General features: G+C 36.0%; 1 long non-coding RNA gene across 2 annotated transcripts; it reads left to right on the forward strand.

The window, feature by feature from the left end:
- Positions 1-235: 235 nt before the first annotated feature.
- Positions 236-7,432, forward strand: LOC307152269. Of its 2 annotated transcripts, XR_013819983.1 has the most exons (4): positions 236-494; positions 5,030-5,078; positions 5,168-5,285; positions 5,407-7,432. It is a non-coding gene; the product is annotated as an uncharacterized lncRNA (long non-coding RNA). The 2 variants fall into 2 exon arrangements; XR_013819982.1 differs by having other exon boundaries at positions 5,168-7,432.
- The last annotated feature ends 14,903 nt before the right edge of the window (positions 7,433-22,335 follow it).

The raw sequence follows: 22,335 nt of genomic DNA on the forward strand, positions 1-22,335 counted from the left end.
ATCTTTTTTTACAGTTTATGGTTTGAACTCTGAGCGTTGTAACTTTGCAGATTTTGTTAATGCTCATTAAAAAAAAGAAAGAATTAATTTCCTGGGAATGAATAAAAGTAAAAACGGCTTGCCATACATACACCAAGATCCTTTGTGTGTCACCAGACAACTTTAATCGACCAATCAATGGCGCCGCACGCAAGCGCGCTGAGGGGGCGGAGCCTCCCAGACCCCGCCCATCGCCGGGTAATCAACGGTCCGTCTGAACCGAACTGCAGTGCAGAGCCGGAATGGGGGGGCTTGGCCCCGGTCCAGCACGGTCAAAATTAGCTCTCTGTTGAATCACATGCAGTCAGCCATTGGAAGCGGCTGAGTTCCAGTCCTGCAGCCTTGTATGGGGTTGTCAGAGCCCCGCAAGGCTGCTGCTCGGATCTGCCTTCATCCACAGACGTCTTTTCCAGCAGAAACTTTACAGTGAAAGGACAAGAACAAAGGCTTTATCTGTAAGTAAACCTTCACACATTCGCCAAAAGTTCATAAACGAAGAATAATCGGGACTTCTTTAACGCTAGTTAGTTATTCTTCTAGTACTGAATATAATGTATGAAATTGTGTTTATCTTAGTCCAAAACATGTCTAGACTGTATCCAGCTCACATAAAGCAGGACAGATGGGAATAAAATCGAACAAACGGGAATAACGAAAGTGCCGCTGATATCGCAGCGCCTCCTTTGTTCTGTTTGCCGTTGAACAGGAAAGTCTAAACTTGATTTACTAGATTAATAAACGGCAGAAAAGACAGTCAAAGACCAGCAGCAGCACAATAACTGAATGTACTAATGTTATTTGTACCCAGACACGGAATGACTGTATTCCCCCCGTCTGCCACCTACACACACAAACACAGCTTTAAAGCATTACGGGTTATTGATGCTGATTATAAGAAACGTTTAAATGTTGCACTGTTGTGTGGGTTTAAACCTGTTTTCAGTATCATCAGCCCTTCCAAGGGAAAAACCCGACAGCATTGCAGCCTCTCGATGCCAAACTCGTTTCTCAGTTCATGTTAGGACAAGGGTTGTCTTATTTTCCACCATTTTCACCTCATTCAGCAGAGCTATACCAGAATGCCTTGTGCTCAAAGCAGGAATACCACATATCCGTGACTGGCTAGCTAGGGAGCTCCAAAGCTGTTGCATGCACAGCACAGTCCTAAATTTAGACTCAAAGATGAAGTCATGCATACGGGCATCGTCGGTAGACGTGTCTCCTTTGCTGTTATACTTATTCCAGCATCATGCAAATCATCATGATCTGTTTTCAAATGCTTATACATACATCAAGGGCATTTGATTGCAGTGTCATTTCAGTCATTTGATCCCAAACCCCATTTTTTTGTGTGCATTGCATTGCATGGGATTGATATGCATGCAATTTTAGGGCTTTTTTGTACAATTATGCAATTGCTCATTATTGCATTGTGAATATATATGATTAAAACCCCAGTGTAGACTAGGGTATCGTTGGCGTGAGCTGGAACCGTGTCAGCAGGGGCGTTTTTCCACAATCAGTCTGTTCTGCAGCAGGCAGATGGGTTCATTGGGTTCATGCGCGCTCAGTATGGCGGGCTGAGGCGGGGGAAAATGTGACCTCGTTTGACTGGATTTGGAAACGCTCCAAGCTGCAGTCAGGGAAGTGGAATGGGAAGCCAGTGTCTGGCCCCACGATTGCAACCGTGTGCATTTGCTTAAGAAAATAAATGCATATTCTGCATTGTTCGTTGCATTTGTCGTTCAAATGTTCAAAACGCTTCTGTGGTGCATGATATCGGCTCACACCGAGTTTATCAAGTAGATTCAGTCGTCGTCTGAAGTCTGTCTGACTCAGCAGGAATGTGGGAGGATGAATGTTTCTTCAGAGCAGAGATTATGACCTTACATTCACGAGACATTATGCATCTGATATTTTGGTAATGGAGTAAAAATCCCATTTTCTACACAGGTCATTTTATTTTCAATAATAACAACTTGCATTGCAAACCTTTAAAGACAGACCTAGTGGGAACTAGGGTGTTAATCGATGTTATTTGCTTTTGTTGAAGAAAAACAGCCCACATTATTTCTTGAATAACTAATTTTAATTTAAATAATCATGTTTAATGTGGAATTCTTGGTGGAAAACGAAATTCTTCAAAGAAATGTCTACCAATTAGAGGTAGGCTATATATACATTTTTTTTTAAACTGAATATATATATATATATGAAGAGTTCAGATGCAAAAGCCTCTAAGTGCCATTTGAAATTTTCTTCTAGAATTTTTATCAAGCTTGTATATCTAAGTTCAATAATGTAACTTAAATGGCAATGAAAATGACCTATTAATTGTCATTTAAGTGAAATTATTTAAATATACAAGCTTGATAAAAATGATCATTCTAGAAGAAAAATCCAGATGGCACTTAGAGGCTTTTGCATCTGAACTCTTCATATATATGGAGAGTTCATATATATGAATATATTCACATATATTCATATATATATATATATATATATATATATATATATATATATATATATATATATATATATATATATATATATATATATATATATATATATATATATATTTTGCCAGTGTAAACTTTTTTTTTTATTGTCATGTGGATTGCTTCATAGGATTGTAGTTAAAGCCATTAACTAGACAGTCTTGTATCTTTGTCTTTTTGTCCAATTTTCAAATCAATGTTTATGATTCACCTCATTGCTGGTTCACATGATGTGATGTGCCGAATAATTAGTCTAATTAATCACATATTAATTGCACATCAAATTTGCCTGAGAAATTAATCCCAAAAGATAATTTAAAGTTATTATTGTGTTAAATGAGAAAAGCATCAAATAAACATTATTAAAAAGTAGCTTTAGATAGATATATAGAAATAAATATTTTATGATTCAACCTAGAATTTATTACACAAACTTTTAGGCTACAACGGCCATTTTTTTTTTTCTGAAGCTGCAACTGAATTGGTATTTAGATAGGCTACAGATCAAAACAGTTTGGTTACCAACATTCTTCAAAATATCTTCTTTTATGTCTCACAAAAGTAAGAAAGTCATACAGATTAAAAAACAAACAGAATTTTCTTTTTTGGGCAAACTATTCCCCAATATATATATATATATATATATATATATATATATATATATATATATATATATATATATATATTATTTATTATTAATTATTATTTTATTTTTTTTATGCAATTATACTCTAAATAAGAAACTAAAACTGCCAGTAGGCGGCAGTAAATGAGTAAGTCATTGAATCATTCATTCGATTTGTTTTAAATGGCTGATTCATTCAGGAATTAAATAAATGGCTCTCTTTATCAATGAGTCACTGAATTATTGGTTCACCCGATTGATTCACTCAAAACGCTGATTCGTTCAGAAACAAAGCGCTGCTGTTCTGGCTTTATAAGTAATATTTTCATTGGCAAAATTGAGCAAAAACAGAAAATAATGTGCCTAAAATATAACACAATATTAACTTCTTAATAATTGACCTGTTGTATAAAATCTATTACATTTGCACTTGTGCTACTCAGGACAAAAACAGCATTAGTGTGATATGGCGCTCGTTACTCTTAACTATATAATATCATATAAATGAGACAAACTCATACAGATATTTTTGCTTTAATATCTTGAATTTTAGGATCATATATACATACATACATACATACATACATACATACATACATACATACATACAGTGGTTAAGGTGGGATTTGGCAAGTGGGGGAACCCTAAAATTTTGTGTAGGTGCAACAGGGAAAAATGACTCACCGTAGGACCACATATTGAGTTTCGTGGTATAGCAACACTTTTCGGGACAAGAGTGTCACTGTGGCACCAAGTATCACAATACTTATTAACTTGATATTTTAATGGATTTATATAGATCCATCTACATCTACACTGATATAATGACGATACCATGTTAAAATTGCTGAACACCACAATATGGAACACAACCTTGTTTTTCTCAGACCTACATATGTGCAATTTAAGACTTTTGAAGGCCAAAAAAAATGGATAAGAAATAGCTTTAAAACCATGTCAGTGGGCATTAGATTGTCAACACATGCTCTCTCCTCATCTCCATCTTTCTTTTTCTCTCAGTCTCCTTATCCTGCCCTATTTCTTCCCCTCCTAAAGCTGAACTTTGACTGATAGTCTTTTCATTTTCGTCTGTGTCAGTGACGAAAGCAAACATAGGCTCAACTGATATTTATATGTTTTATTAGCCATTTTAATAGCCTTAAGTCAGTATTGCCAATAGGAACCTTCTACAAGCTTTGGAATTTGAAGACGTCTGTTTTTAAATGTTAAAAGTAATTTTAAATAATACAAATTATAGGCTACGTTTACCATAGTTGGTGTAATTGGCAGACGTTCCCTTAGACATCGTGCGCTGTGGAAACGCGTCAAAGCATTCTCATGTATATATGCAGCATTAACGCACGTACTGTAGGTGATTTTGAACGAATATTTCATGTCGATATACAATGGTTACATAATGTTAAAACTAATCCTGCTATTAATATCTTTGTAAGACTGCCGACCCTATAGAACAGTGGCAAGGGAAAACAAATGTCCGGCGAATACATTTACAGGCCCACTTTAACCCCTGTGTGTATGTGTGTATATATATATATATATATATATATATATTAGGGTATTAGGGCTGTCAAACGATTAATCGCATCCAAAATAAAAGTTTCTGTTTACATAATATATGTGTGTGTATGGAGTATAATTATTTTCTATATATAAATACACACACATGCATATATATTTAAGAAAAATGTGTTATTTATATATAAAATATTTATATATAATATAAATTATATATAATATAAATATATATACACAGTATATACATGCAAATATTTCTTAAATATATACATGCATATATATATACACATACATACACATAAATTAATTGCTCTCTTTCTCTCTCCTGCAGGTTCCTTCTTCAAAATGACACCAACAGGAGCAATGGGGGATCCCATTAGGTAGGTTGAGTCCCCCAGTAATCAGTGTTTTGATGACATCACAGTGTCCCGAGCGGTGATTTCCATCTATTGTTCGTTCTCTTCCTCAGAGTGAACAGCCTTGTTCCCGAGCCTGGCGGCGAGGAGAGGACCCGCCACGAAAGATCGACATTCCTGTCTGATGTAGGATAGAGAACGGGCCTCTGTGGGGAGAGATTGTATCCTCATGTATATTATTTTTTATTTCCTAAATCATGTACATCCTTATTTTCTATGGTTATGGCGTGCGATACAGATGAATTATGACGCTGGGGCTTTTCCCCCATCTATGTGATTAATACAATTTTAGAAAAACCTGGGACTCTAAGCCTTGATGATATGCTCTTCGGAAGGGGGCGGCAGTAAAGACACACAGCACCTCAAGACAGACTGGAGCTTCACTGAAGACCCATACGTGTGTGTTTGTTCCCGGGGGTCCGGGACCCTGGCGGCAGCAGCAGCATGTCTTCCACTTGTCCACTTCTACTTTGCACGGCTGGAGTCTTTCATATCTCTGTGAATTCCCTGTAAACAAAAAACCCACCACGAAACGTTAACAGTGTTCTGTACATGCGACAACAATGCTGTAATGTGACGAACACTAGCGCTCGACCAATATGTGTTGTTTAAGGCCGATGTCAGGGTTCCCATAGAAATATAAGTGAATTCGAATCGTGGAAATGAATAAAAACACTCATGGGATGTCTGTTGTCTTGAGTATGCGCTGGTTATTTAATCATCAAATGATGAATGGCAACTTAATGCAACATTATTACTTAAATTCTGTGGGAACCCTGCAGTATCTATAATAAAACTGAATAATAGCAAATGAGACAATTGCCAAATTTATATATATATATATATATTTTTTTTTTTTTGGTTGCATTTTTATTGATTTGTAATTCTCTAAAAAGTATTTGAAGTCAAAACTAGCACTTCTGTGAACCGGCCGATGGCAACTTTGACATTATCGCCAAAAATACAAGTCTATCACTTCTCACAGAAGAACCGTGACGTCCCTCCTCACATCCATCAATACGTCTTCATTACTAAAACACGTAAACGTCAGTCAATACTCACACCTTACAGTATTTACTAAGGCTAAGAGTCCCCACTTCTCATGCAGTTACTAAAAAAGCTGCAGAGTTCATCTTTTTGGTTTCATTTTTGTAGTATTTGCTTGTTAATTTTTTTGCTTTTTAACTTTTTTTGTTGCTTTGCCAGTATATTAAAGTGTAATCATGTACGTTGTGATATAGAAGTAGCTGTAGAGATGCATTGTTTCCTTGTGGTAAGTGACTGAGATGCTGCCACGGATTTGAGACACTGATGAATGGTGCTATTTTGGACTTTAATCTGCTCCTTGTGAAGGAAGCTCAGATGGGTTTTATTTTATATGTTCATGTTCAGAAGAGGTGTTGGTTCTTTGTTGTCTGGTTTATCTTTCCTGTAGCTCAAACAGTAGAGCGTTGGCGCTTGCAACGCCAAGGTCATGGGTTCGATTCCCAGGGAAAGCAAGAACTGATGAGAATGTAAATGTGTATCTTGAAAATGCAATGTAAGTCGCTTTGGATAAAAGCGTCTGCCGAATGCATAAATGTAAATGGTTGTCGTAACTCGGATCGGATCGACTTTATTCCCCCTTGTTGTTTCCGTGTGGCTTTCTCATTGGACAGAAAAACTGATTTGTTAAAGAGTTGGTGTTTTGTTTCCTTTCATTTTTTTTTTTCCTCAGAGATTGTTATTTGAAAAATTCTAAAACTTCAGACAATCGGAGCAATCACAAAACTGCAATTATTAACACTATTTACCCTTTATTGTAAAGGTTTAATTCAAGGAGTAGTTACAGTTTCTGGCACTAGTCACTTCTGGCAATAGCAAACTCAGTCTAGATCTCATACTTAAAGCACAGGGTATCTTACAGAGCGAATCTCATGTTTTTGTTGAGCAGTGAATTCCTTAAACACATCAAGGACGCATTCAAGTAGACGGAGGCTGTTGTTGCTGTTGTAGTTTGCTGTGCTCAGTCCCAGGGATGCACCGATACGAAAACTTTGGCTGATAACTTTTTATATTTTAAAGCCGATAACCGATATATTGGCCGATAAATCTAAATCCAAATTTTTATGTAATTTTTGAGAGCCTGATTACAAAACCAAAAGTCTTACCATTAAAAGCCATGTCCCAAACACACAATTATGATGTTCTAATTATAATTTTATGTAGCCGATATGACAGACTTGCGCTGCACATGTTGCACTGAACTGTATTTTCCTATTTTGAAGTGATTCCAATCATATTTAAAGCAATTTAAAGCCATCATGTTGAACAGTGCGCATCTGAAGAGTCTCAGCTGAAGGAAATAATCCATTATTTATCGGCTTTAATATATCGGCCAAATTTTCTTATCGGGCCGATAACATTAAAAACGAACATATATCGGCTGATACCGATATGGTGGCATCCCTATATATATATACACACACACACACACACCAGGGCAGCTGAGGTCAGATTTATCCTCCGCCGTTTATCCTACACCAGCTGGAAATGTCTAATAAGTACAAAAACACTAGTTTCATTCGTTTAGCGCACAGGGTCCTTTGGTGTATTTTCTAAGGCAAAAAATGTAGCATCAAAAACCAACTTTCTCATTGACATTTTTAGCAACTGCTCTTGTAAATGGGTTTTATGGGTTAAAGAACCAAAAGCTTTATATTTATTCATTTAAGTAGCACTCGGTATTTGCAGTTTTGTCTTTGCTTCCAGTTCACATACTTCTAACAATCCTAATTCAAAGACCAACTGGAAAGCCCACCTTAGTTTCTTAGTCTTCCATATATTTTTCCACTAAACTGGGGACCTTCCCAGCTTGCTCTAGTCTTTCCTTAGTGCTTACGGCGTATCGACTGCATGCTCTTCCTTTTGTTTCTGCTCTGAATAATTCTCCTCACAGTTTCTTCTCATAGATTAGGTATGCTAACTGTGTTGTAAATAGCCAGTGAATAGCTTCTCGTACGTTGAATTACTCTGTAATAATTGTGTATGATTGGTGTATAAAACATGAATTCTAGCCTCATCATCTTTTTGAAGATGAACTGGTGTTTCATGTAATTTTGCAACTTAAGCTGTAGTTGAATAAATATGCAAGCTCTCACTATTGGTGTTGTTTATTGGGCTTGAAATTGAAATATTACATTATATATACACTAGTGTTCAAAAGTTTGTTTTTTTATTCAGTAAGGATGCATTCAATTGATCGAAAGTTACATTTATAATGTTCTAAAATTTCTATTTCAAATAAATTCTGTTCTTTTGAACTTTCTATTCATCAAAGAATCCTGAAAATAAAAATGCATCACGGTTTCCAGAAAAATACGAAGCAGCACAACTTTTTTTTAACATTGATAATAATCAGAAATGTTTCTTGAGCATCAAATCATCATATTACAGTGATTTCTGAAGGATCATGAGACACTGAAGACTGGAATAATGATGCTAAAAAAAATTCATCTTTGATCACTGGAATAAAATACATATTAAAATAGAAAACACTGTGACATGAAGCGTTATCCTGCTAGAAGTAGCCATAGATGGTCATAAAGGGATGAACATGGTCAGCAACTATACTCAGGTCGGCTCTGGCAATTAAATTATGCTTAAGTGGTACTAAGGAGTACAAAGTGTGCCAAGAAAATACCCATTACACCATTACAGCAGCACCAGCCTGAACCGCTGATATAAGGCAAGATGGATCCATGCTTTCATGTAGTTTACACCAAATTCTGACCCTACCATCTAAATGTTGCAGCAGAAATCGAAACTCATCAGACCAGGCCACGTTTTTCCAATCTTCTATTGTCCAGTTTTGGTGAGCCCGAGTGAATTATAGCCTCAGTTTGCAGTTCTCAGCTGACAGGAGTGTGTCTTCTGCTGTTATAGCTCGTCTGCCTGCAGGTTTGACGTGTTCATAGATGCTCTGCAGACCTCGGTTGTAACCAGTGCTTATGTTGCCTTTCTATCAGCTTAACCAGTCTCGTAAAGCTGTGTAACTCGCTGCTTAACTACTGTAGTATGATGCAGCGTTGAAGAAACCAACTAGCTAGTCACGACAGTTTCCCGAAACCGTATTGTTGCAAATTGGTCGTTCAACCACGTTGGCTAATGATGTCACGCAGGTGGTGGAGTAATAACTTATTTTACGAATCTTTTTTAGATCGAATTAACACTAGATGTTTTGCTATAAATTATGAACATGGCATCTGAGGACTACTTCTCATTTTTCTCAGTTATTTTGCTTTATTTCCAGATTCAATCATTGACTCGTTCTTGCGCACAAGAGCTCGTTCGCACATGCGCACTCTTCAAAAACGACACTTGAAATCTCTTGACAAACTAAAAGACGTAAATGACATTTGTATGTATTCTAAATAAAATATATAGATTGTACTGAATGTCAGCTTGCTTATTTGGCTCAAGATAAGGATTTATTGAGTCCACATGTCATGCAAAAGAGAAACTGCTTCTAACCACAGATCGAGAGCTGTCGCTCTAAACACACAACTTTGCGATGCTGTTCGCGAATGTTCGTTAGAACGATGGTTTCGGGAAACACAGACTCGTTAAACTGCTGATAACGACAGAACTTAAAACCAGTTGGATAAAGATGCTTTCGGGAAACACACCTCAGATCGTTCTCCTCTGACCTCATCAACCAGACCTTCACCCACAGAACACTTTCTCTCTTTTTTGGACCATTCTCTGTAAACCCCAGAGATGTAGCCTGGGTGCCAGCCCGAACCCCGCCCACAATATTTTTTGGTCGGGAAGTTCGGCCTGGACCGGCCTGGACTCGCTCTGTTGAGGAGCTATTATGCCCGAACAAAAATTGTTCGGACCAATCAAATTGTCAGGGCGGGCTTTATACGATGATGGACAGATGAGCAACGGTAACGTAATCACCTACGTCACCAAAGAGTGCTTGATTTGAATTAGTTTACAACAAAGACGAGTGCAGCTGGAGAATTGAGATTTCACGAGTTCACATTTACAAATAAGTCAGATAGAATAAATGCATATATAAGATTTCACGAGTTCACACAAATAAGTCAGATAGATTAAATGCGTATATGACGTGCTGTCCGAGGGCTGTGGGCTCGGTAGCCATACTCCCCCGTGTTCCTGGTTGTGAGAGAACAAGACAAGAGTGAGGATTCGGGGTGGTGGAGGGATGCTGAAAAACTGTCAAGGAGTGTTAGGTAAGTTGACAGAGTGAATATGCTTCCTCATGCTGATATAGGGTAACGTTAGACATGGTATTGTTTGATGACAAGTTGATATTGGATTGATTATTTGTACGTGCTCCTCCCGAACTTTGTTTATGAAACATCATGTGTAGATTCCGCCATCGCGTCTGTTATAGAAGATATCCACAGCGCATTCATTTTAAAAGAGGAACAGAGAGCCGCGACATTTTGTTGGTTGAAAATATGAATGAAGAACATGCGTCATTTACTCCGTTGCTCTGATTGGTTGTAGGTCTATCCAATTGAGTGCAGAGGTTTTTTTTTTCCTGGTTCGGTTGAGACACGCCCCATAATCAAATCTCTATGGAGCAGTCTCAGACTCACATTCTGACTAGAATATGAGTATGACGAAGTCAGGCTACCAGAGATGGTGGTCCAGGAAAATCCCAGTAGATCAGCGTTTTCTAAAATACTCAACAACCATGCGACGTTCAAAGTCACTTAAAACCCCTTTCTTGCCCATTCTGATGCTCAGTTTGAACTTCAGCAGATCGTCGCTTAAATGCACTGAGTTGCTGCCATGTGATTGGCTGATTATATTTGCGTAAAAGAGTAAACAGGTGTACCGAATAAAGTGGCCGGTGTGTGTATATCACAATAGAAAACAGTTATTTAAAACTGTAATGATATTTCACCGTTTTCACTGTATTTTTGATCAAATAAATCCAGTCTTTGATGAGCAAAATTCTTACTGACCCCGAACTTTTGAATGGTGTACAGGTGCAAAAGTCTGAGACTTTGTTTTTTATTTTTTGACTTGAACTTTTAATGAAAAAAAAAACAAAACACTTTTTCAGTGTGTTCTCAGACTTTTATGACTTCACATAGTTATTCGCTATTTTCAGAGTACGTGTTTCCTGGTCAGGTAATCAAGAAGACTAATATGATGTAATTTACTTCTTAAACACCCATTTTCAACGTTTGTTCCCCTCATTCAGATGCCAACGCTGTCATTTAATAAAGTACAGTCCTTTCAATGGAATGTGATTATGTTTGTTAGGCTAACTCTGTGGTTTTATACAAGGGTACAAGGAATCTTTTCAGTCCTAATCACATGGAAAGTGCCTTCAAGCGCAATTCAGAGCTGGAATTTGGAAAGCCGAGGCACAGATCCTTGTATAAGCTGATCATTTAGACGTCTGAGAGTCTTCCACAGATGGCACTGAAACGTCTCTGTAATGGACAACAGCTCTGGTCAAGCACACCGCTCATATGTGACCATTTGACAAAGATTTGTACAGCTGAACCTCCCTGGATGGAGTTTAAAATCCCTTCGCTTCTCCATCTGTTGGTTTTAATGATCTCTTCGCACAAAAAGGCCTTTCATTAACTACGCATCGCCGGTCATGTGCACACTATGATCATATAACCCTGGTGCTTTTAACCACATTTTGGCAGAAATAGAAGGTGTCCAGTTCTACGGAAATGGGCTGCTGGATTAAACAAGATCTACTTCAATCTGTTTCTGACTGAAAGGATACTAGAACAAGCTCCTGCACCCTTTATTTTAAAGATTACATTTGTAAAGCATTCCCAAAACAAGTATTCGGACCGTCAAGTCACTCTTAAAAATGTCTACATTGCATTGAAAAATGTAAACTATAAAATAGTTGGATACAATAAACTAATATAAATCAATATATACTATATAGCAAATCTCGGCTGTGTGGTTGTAGATATTTGCAAAAAAGTAAACGCACAGCTCTATATAAAGTTAAATATAAGTATGTCTTTATCCTCATATATATAGCACATTTGTATAGGGTGAAATAGCAAATCTCTGCCTGATTTTTTATTTAGTTGCAAAATGCCACTATATTATCGTTCAACTCTTTATAAAGTTGGATATCCAACTTTATTTGCATACATACTTGTGTAAAGCAATATCGCAAATCTCAACTGCTTGACTTGCTACAAAATGTAAACTATAGTATTGCCCATCTCTAATCTGCTACATGCAACTAATAAGGCATGAAGATTTTGAGATTATAAACATTAAAATCATGATTTTCTGTACAACTGCTTTGCAACAATGTGCATTGTGAAAAGCGCTACAGAAAACACATTTGACTTGACTTGCATTGCATAACAAAATATCAAACAAAGTGGTTCCTCTGCCAGGACAGTTTTTGGACTTTTGTTTTGAGATTTTATTTGATGAAATGCATACGTTTCTTATAGTGTTCAAATACACATTTGGTGCAGCTATTGTTAGTGTTCATGTAATCTTTTTTTACCATCCTATAGTCTGAAGGAACTTGCACAGGATTTTACTACAAGGGTGCTGAAGTTTCTCTCTGTGTTCTACAGCAATATTGTACCTAATGAATTGGTTTGGGAATGCAAACAAGATTATCTGAGTTTAGCGGCCTATAAAACTTCCTGTTTTCCGAGCGCTGCAGGACAACAGTCTTGTGCAATGAGCTTCATGTAAACAGGATCCTGTACTTCCCTGCAAACAGCGCTGTTATCCAATTATTACAGATGACCGTCATTGCTCTTCTGGACAGTTGCAGCTCTGGTTTGTTGCTTGGCTCTAATCATAAATACACCCAGGATAATGTACAGTAACTTCAAAATGCATTTGGACACTACACCATGCATTAGGTGCTGGACGATAAACCAGGTTAACAAATACACTTACATTGAAGAAGGGACACGAGCCATGTATAGAGACCATGCAGGAGCCTCGTTTATACAAGTTTCATAGAAACAGTCCTACATTTGATCTAAGATCATTTCTCAAATGTGCACAAAAAAAACTCTTACAGATGTGAAATCCATTTCTGCATTACAGGCCATTTTACAGCCTATAGATTGGCCGAAATAATATAAACATGTGAAACCAAAGTATGCATGCTAAATAATTTAACTTTAATGCTGTGTACAGGGTTTAATTATTCTCATTGTTGCTTAGACTTATAAATACCTGCAGTACTCTGACTCTGCCACAAGGTAAAGTGCTGAGCACTTTTCCACATCAAAGAACGTTTTTATAAATCTGATCGTTGCCGTTGGATTTTAGCATACGCATAATCTATGATCAAATCTGTGCAAACACATGTTTTATAAATTAGGCTTGAGGCTGGTGATTGGAGACATTAAGAAACAATTGCCTAACAGCTACTCAGAACACTTAACATCCTGGCAAACCCCAACAAAATCCCAAATGAAATGAAGTGTGTTCTTGTGAATTTGTTCTTTAAAATACATAGCAATTGGTTTGATATTTTTGTATCTATGGTATGTATTTTTTTTTATCTACTGTATCTGTTCCCAGTTGATTGATAATATTATGATATGCAAACATTTTTTGAAATGTTGTCTTTAAATATGCAAATTAGGCATTGTCTAAATAATTAGGCATTGTTCTAAACGTTTGATAAAGCCAGGTTCAAAGTTTCATTTTGTTGATATTTGATTTAAATGTTTTAAGGGATTTGGGATTTCTCTTTTTATCACTCAGAAAATACTGTCAACAGACAGAAAAAATACATTTTCACCTTTTTTTTAGTAATAAAATATTGTATAAAATCAGGCTAATGATATATTAACAAACCCCTCAGTAAAATCCTTCAGAATATAGATTGGAATAAATCTGTAAAGTTTGGTGTGTGTGTAAGTGTTACTGAAGTGGAGAAAAAACTCCAAACAAACATGTTTTTAGTAATAAAATATTGTATAAAATCAGACTAATGATATATTAACAAATCCCTCGGTAAAATACTTCAGAATATAGATATAGGGCTAAATCTGTAAAGTTTGGTGTGTATATGTGTTACTGAAGTGGAGAAAAAACTCTTTAAAGATATGCCAGAAAAAAAAATGTCACCATGTTTTTATAGATAAAAGAATATAAAAATGTAGGCAAATGATATACGAACAAACCCCACAGTAAAATCCTTCAGAATATAGATTGGAATAAATCTGTAAAGTTTGGTGTGTGTATATGTGTTACTGAAGTGGAGAAAAAAACTCTTTAAAGATACCAGAAAAAAATCAATTTTTACCATGTTTTTAGTAATAAAATATTGTATAAAAGCAGGCAAATGATATATGAACAAACCCCACAGTAAAATCCTTCAGAATATAGATTGGGAATAAATCTATAAAGTTTGGTGTGTGTAAGTGTTACTGAAGTGGACAAAAAACTCTTTAAAGATATGCCAGAAAGAAAAAAAAACATGTTTTTAGAAATAAAATATTGTATAAAATCAGGCTAATGATATATAAACAAACCCCTCAGTATAAACCTTCAGAATATAGATAGGAATAAACCTGTACATTTTGGTGTCTGTAAGTGCAGCTGAAGAGGAGAAAAAACTGTTTTAAAGATATGTATTGTTGTTGAAATCTACAGATGCAAATCGATATATAAACACTTATTATATATAAGATATATAAACTTTATTTTAGATGTTTTCTTTCCACTAGTCTCAAACAAAACATTATGTAAAACAAAACAGCCCAAAATCTCACAATTTACCAGTGGATGAAAAAACGAAATGTTTTTGCCTGCAGCATCTTGCCTTAAATACTTGTTGGTCGACCATGCATGAAAAAAAAAAACAGATTTACAGAAACTATAGGTTTCTGTCAGATCACGACCTGAACCCTGAAAAATAATGGCTTTGCTTCATATGAAATGAGCAAGATCTGTTGTGGAAACAGTCACAAACACAAAGTGATTGTATATTGGCTTTCTTTGTCTCTGTCTTTGTTTCTTTGTCCTGAAATCCCTCAACAGAGGTTAGTGAGTGCATCTGGCACACTGTTCTGGCCGTTTGCCACGACTCACACAAATATGTTGCAGCTGAGCTGTAAGTTCAGATGGAGTCGCCCAGTGAGAGCCGGGCTGTATCCCAAAACGCCCCCTATACCCTTAAATAGGGCAATGTTTGAGGGGACAGCCATTTGTATTGGTGTTTGAAACCATCGAGTGCACTCATTCAATCCCATAATGCACTGCAATAATGAGTGTACTGTACAACTGATGTAGAATGCTAGAGAATACCCATAATGCACTGTGAGGGTCATGCCAGAAGATGGCGCCCGCAGCTGAATCATCCATCCATTCATTTTCCTATCCACTGGTCCAATGTGGGTACAGCGTAATACCATACAGGTATGAATTCCTTTTTAATTGAATATTAAAGGGGATTGATTATGATTTCACTTTTCTAACTTTAGTTAGTGCGTAATGTTGCTGTTTGAGCATAAACAACATCTGCAAAGTTACAATGCTCAAAGTTCAAAGCAAAGGGAGATATTTGCTTTTAAAGAAATTGCTTTTTAAGGACTACAACAAACGGCTGGTAGAGACTACACCACATTCCTCCCAGGTTAGTGACATCACTAACCCTAAAATTTACATAAACCCCGCCCCCTGAACACAATTTATAGATTATCAGGACAGAATATGCTAATCAATGACTAGAAGATAACTACACATAAACTACATAAATTTATCAACTAACCATTCAGAAATGTCCTGTTGCTTCTACATGTTGTCACTTCTTCTTGAGTCTCTCCATCATTGTCTGACTCCGGTTTGAACATAAAAGGCTAAACGTTTTAGAAATTTTTAGTGCATGTCTGTGTGAGTGCAAGCTGTTGAAGCTCCACCCCCTGTGCCAGGAGCAGCAGCTCATTTGCATTTAAAGGAACAGACACAAAACGGTGACAAAAGTGACAATTTTAACATGCTATATAAAAATATCTGTGGGGTATTTTGAGCTAAAACTTCACATACACACACTGGGGACATCAGAGACTTATTTTACATCTTGTGCAAAGGGCATTATACCACCCCTTTAAATTGTTTAATTAAGGTTTATACATCATTTCCACAACAAATTTCAAGATAAATCTTTTCATTACCATTGGAGCTGCCAGATTGTTAAGTTTAGTTTCAAATTAATATTATTAAATTATTATTAAATGATTTATTGATCTGTTTCCATTCCATTCATTGACACCATTATATGAGAACTGAACTGAGCTGGACGATGACATCACGGTTTTCTCCAGAGCGGCTGTATATATAAATTAACTAAATTAATAACTTTTTTACAACAAAAATGAACCATCACTGATCTTACTTAAGCTGGACTGTGACGCTATTTTCTTCTAGAAACAAACTTTGTTGCATTATTTTCCTGTTATCTCTGTAAAGCTGCTTTGAAACAATCTGTATTGTTAAAAGCGCTATATAAATAAAGCCGACTTGACTTGATTATTAAACAGCAAAAGCACAAACTATGCAAAGCGGCAGCCTTTCCGGCGACTCAGTGTCCGAATTCACTCGCTCGTTTTCATTCACTCTTTTAAGGACTATATAATGTACAGAGGTGTAAAGTCCAGGTTCAGACAGTAAAAGTCCTCAGTATTTAGTTCCACTCACCTGATTTGCTAATTAGCACAGCTTTTCAGCCAGAAGAACTAATTAGTGAAATCATGGGTGGAATAAACATATGGCAGGACTTTTACTGGTAATGTAGGGACTGAGAGAATAGGGGTCGATTTGGAAACACAGCCCAGGAGACGCTTAGCTGAAGGTGAAGGAATGTAAGCAGACCACACACATTTAAAAAGACACACCTTCACCTATATCTTTGGGAAACATCATCATCATGCTATCTATACCAGACTAATGCTCCAGATGCATTAAAGAGGATGAAACTGCTCTGTGTACACCCTGTCTCAACACTTGAATCAAACATGGGGCAAATCTGCAATGATAAAGATGAATATGCTTTAGATTACAGGGGAATTCATTTGTGGTGTTTGCTAAGTCAAACATTAGTATTTCTTTTGCTCAGTTTTTCTTAGTGATGTGAATCTTAACCATTAGGTTTCTAGAGACAGAATATTATAAACCAATACAGCAAATCTAGGCAGCATGATTGTTTATATCGTCGCAAAAATATAAATTGTATTATCGCACAGCTAAATGAAGTTGGATACACACCACTCACAATTTATTAATTTCTGTAAATTTAATTTATAATCTACTATCAAGAGCTATATTATGGTGTAACCATTTAAAAAACTTACTTATAACCCACATGCAAAGTTGATTACTGCAATTAATTAATAGACTAATTATCTTCATTCCTTGCTAACGAAGAAGTAAGTTTTATATTACTTAAGCATTTGGAACCTTTTAATTTTCTTCTGTTGAAAATGCTTATTTCCTACTAACAGATATTGTTTTACTTTCATCAGACTCTTAATGATTTATGAAATCTTTTTAAATATCAGAAAGCCAAGTGTTTCCTAACATCAAACAGAACAGATTTTACACAGAGAAAACTAGCTTGGTCCATAACTCATGAAGGTCCAGACTTTAAAGCTCTTGATTGCACTTGCCCTATATATAAAATGTACTATAGTTCTTCTAATTGTGGTTGGCTATTTGTTTTAATCTAGAACTACAGGTAAGACCATTGAGGCTACTCATTGCAATGCTTAGCTAAAGTACTGTATATGTAAAAAAAAAAAAAACAATCTATAGTAATATAGGCTAATTTAAGCTCAAACCAATATGTAATGTCCGTGTATTTTTATTTATTTGGTGAGTAACTGTGTAATAGCAAATAGTTGTAATAGGCTGTCTGGGATTATTTTGCAATAATGACAGGCCATAACTGTGTATTATCCCTTACAAATTATAGCACACACACAGAGGCTACATATTGGCATATGAAACTATGTATTGACTATCCATAAATAATTTAAATGTAGAATTTTCACAAGTCAGAATGATAATTAGACATATTTGCAATTATAATTGGACTAGTAAGAAATCTGCTTCGAGACATCTCCGAATAAATACATTTTGATAGTGAATGGAGAAACGGAGCTTTTCGAAACTTTGATTCAATTGAACCAATTGATTCGCTAAATGATTCACTGTTCCGAAGCGCTCGAAACGCCACACGCTGGGTGACGCCTGCTGGTCAAAACTGTGTAAATGCAATGAAAACTCAGCCAAAACATGGATGAAAACATATTTTACAAACGAATTGCAAATGTTTAAAATCATCTAATGCCATTAAATATGAATGTACAATATGTGTCATTTTATTACATTTTGGAGAGCTTGGTTAATCAGACCAATAAGAGACTATCAACTAAAACTGTTATTTTCTATTACACAAATGATAGGTTCACAGAGATCATCGCACCCATAGACAGTATAAGCGATCGCACCCTAGCATTTCGAAACAGTTATGACGTAACGAAGCCTCGTTTACTGTAATCACGTGACTTTGGCCGTTTGGATTCGCGCTCCGAATCACTGATTCGAAACAAATGATTCAAAAAGGTTTCGAAGCTTCATGAATTCTTAAAAGATTAAACCTTCAGATTCAGAATCAAGACAGACCGAGTCAAAAAAAAAAAAAAGTTTATAAAGATTAGCCTACAAGTTAATAAAAGTTTAACTGGTACATGTAGTCTCTGCCTCCTAATGACTGGTAGGCTACATTACGTTGATTATGGATTGTGCCTTCCGTGTCAATGCAGGTTTACTCGTGCCTTTCAGGTAAAAGGCCACAAGGTGGGAGTGTTGTATTAGATCCATGATGGTTAAATATAATTGGAATGTTTGGCAATCACATTTAATAACAGCCCTAATGTGTCTTTGAAGTGAACACTAGATGCAGGGCTTTCGAATGAGGAACTGAGCTGGAAACATCTGTCAGTGTCTCAGAGAATGTGTGTTGTGTTTGTACAGCAGCAAGAGGCCGAGATAACAGTTTGCATGCATTTTTTAAGTGTCCAAATAATTCCTTACCAGCAACACAAATGCACACTTATTTTTCTTTAGATCTGACCAGTGTTTACAATTGCACTCTTCTCGTTGGTCACTAAACAGATGAAGTCAGATGACCGTGGGTTTAATTAATGTCATGTACCTCAGACTCAGACAGCTGGAATGAAGGGAAAGAGGGAATAAACCCAAAAGAGAGGTTTCATGATTAATCGGAGGCCGTTACTGCTGTGCACTGGAGCTGAAAACACCTCTGAGATTCACTGGATACAGAACTTTACCCTTTGATTGCAACGGCATCATAATATGCTTTTACGCTCTCATACATAATCATGTGATCGCCTGTCTGAAGTCGACACCATTACAAATCCAACATGGCATGGAATAATAAGACTGTTCATTGTCATATAAATCACACACACACACACACACACACACACACACACACACACACACACACACACACACACACACACACTGTTTCTAAAATCATCATATTAGAGTGATTTCTGAAGGATCATGTGACACTGAAGACTAGAGTAAGGATGCTGAAAATTCAGCTTTGATCACAGGAATAAATTACACTTTACTATATATTCACATACAAATAGCTGTTTTAAATTGTAATAAAATTTCACTATTTTAACTGTATTTTTAATCAAATAAATGCAGCCTCGATCAGCAGAAGAGACTTTCAAAAACATAAAAATTTCTTACTGACTCCAAACTTTTGAATGTTAGTGTATATTTATTATATATTTACATATATTTAAAAGGGAAATATGGGGTTTAAACCCTTTCCAAAGTTTAGATTCATAAAGTTTTTAAATTTAATCTCATTTATTGGACAGAAACCTACATGTTAAACTTTGTACAGTTTGTAAGTTGTTTTTGGCCTCTTGTAGATCAAATGAAAAATGCATCCCTCAATTAGTAAAAAAATAAATAAATGCTAATATAATATAATATAATATAATATAATATAATATAATATAATATAATATAATATAATATAATACAATTTGTACCATAGGTCTTTCTTGTTTGGCCTAAAGTAATTCATTTTGATATCTTTCAATTAATAGAACAAATACTGACCTAACACAACACAACACAACACAGCACAACACAACACAACACAACACAACACAACACAACACAACACAACACAACACAGCACAACACAACACAACACAACATAACATAACATAACATAACATAACATAACACAACATAACACAACACAACATAACATTTGTTATGTTATAACATACATTTTTCTTGTTTGGCCTCTTGGAGATTAAAGAGAAAAAAAATCTAATAAATTTCGACTCATCCCTTAAATAATATAAAAACAAATTATTACGGTATAATATATTTTTTTATAAAAATGGCTAAATATTATGCACAATTAATAAAGAAATATTAAATGATGTACACTAATGTTTAATTTTTGTAGTTATACACCATTTATTTGAACGTTTATCCCATAAAATACATTTATTTTAGGGGACAAATCAGTGGTATTCAAGAACTTCACTCTTGAACTTCCTTCAGTGTATGTCGAGTGCTTCATATATGAACTAACCATATGGTCCATATGATATAGTTAAACTCCCTCTTACAAAATATCATATTTCCTTATTGCTTTGTTCCGAGATGACAAAGAAATTCCTCATCTAACCCCTTTATTCAGCACGTCTGAACCAAAGAAATGAATGTGTCACGCTAGAATTGCCATCATTCTTCCGCAATAAAAGGGTCTGGTGTCAGGTATTGGCTTCTGTAAAGACCCAGACGGTGTGTGTAATCTGACTAATGGCTTCTTCCCGGTCAGAATCTGCATCTTTTGCTCCTACATGATGAACACAATTAAACATGCAGAGCAAAAATGTCAAGGCCAATATCGTTATTTCACTGTATTCCCTCAGATCAGTGTGTGGGATCGCATGATTGAGGCAGTGGAGAGGAAGACAACACGCATCCCATGATGCATCTGTCGCTGAATGGAGCGTATTTACTTTCTTTCCACTCATTTTTCTTGTGCGCAGCAGGAGATGAATTACCCGGGGAATGGAGTGTTTTTCTTCTCCCGCGTGGAGTTTGACAGACGACACACACACACACACTGATCGCGAGGTGAAGGGCGACTGAAAGACTTCCTCCAGAGAATCTCAAACGCAGAACGAGAGTGTGTGCTTCGAGAAAACAATGCGTTTGTTTGCTGTGTGTTTGTGTTTTCTCACCCCTGCTATATCAGTGTGAGATTACAAAGGCCGCACGCATGAGAAGAGAGCAAAGGAAATCATCGCAAACACTTGAATAAAACAGATGAACTGAATGCCAATCTTTTATTTCAATAGACATTTGCAGAGAGCCTTACAGAAAAAAACACATGAATTTCACATGCGCAAAAACACATGGTCACATGTTTTTAACATGTGAAAACATGTTAAAAGCACATATAAAATATGTGGAAGATGTGAAATTCATGTATTTTTTTCTGTTAGGGTTTTCTATGCATAATAGCACATTACTTTCTACAGTATATGAAAGCTGTGCATAGTATGCAAAATTCATAGTATGCAGAGAAAACCCTGATTACCTACTAAATTTGGCAAAATGTGCAGTCTGACGTATCCCACAATGCATTGCTCTTGATTTTACCTAAAATTTCCAGTTTTACGAATAAACAAGCCAGTATTTTACAATGCAAACTTTTATTTGGAATGTTTACTGTTGAAATATCTTCTTTTATTACATTATTACTGCTTTATTGCATATTGTCTCGCATGCAGTTTTTGAGGGCGTATTTACTGCACGGCTTATCTCGTTTACTTTTGCACATCTGGCAGATGCTTTTTACCCAAACTGACTTGCATTGCATTCATTCAGCTCATGCATTCGGAGGGAATCGAACACATGGCCTTGTGTTGCTAGCACCAGCTAGCTAAAGCAACATCAAAACATATTCAGATAATATCATAGCAGACCAACATAAAAAGACACATGATAAACAACTGAAGATGTCTATCCAAAATTGAATTTAAATGCCTCGCATCAAATGAAAACGAACCAACTTGAGGTGTTCAGCCTGCAAACATAGGCTCAAATCTCTGTTTGTTTTGTCATTCAAATAAGAATATAATAAGCGCAG

This window comes from Squalius cephalus (genome assembly GCF_949319135.1).
Source record: "Squalius cephalus genome assembly, chromosome: 24".
Taxonomy (NCBI): Eukaryota; Metazoa; Chordata; class Actinopteri; order Cypriniformes; family Leuciscidae; genus Squalius; species Squalius cephalus.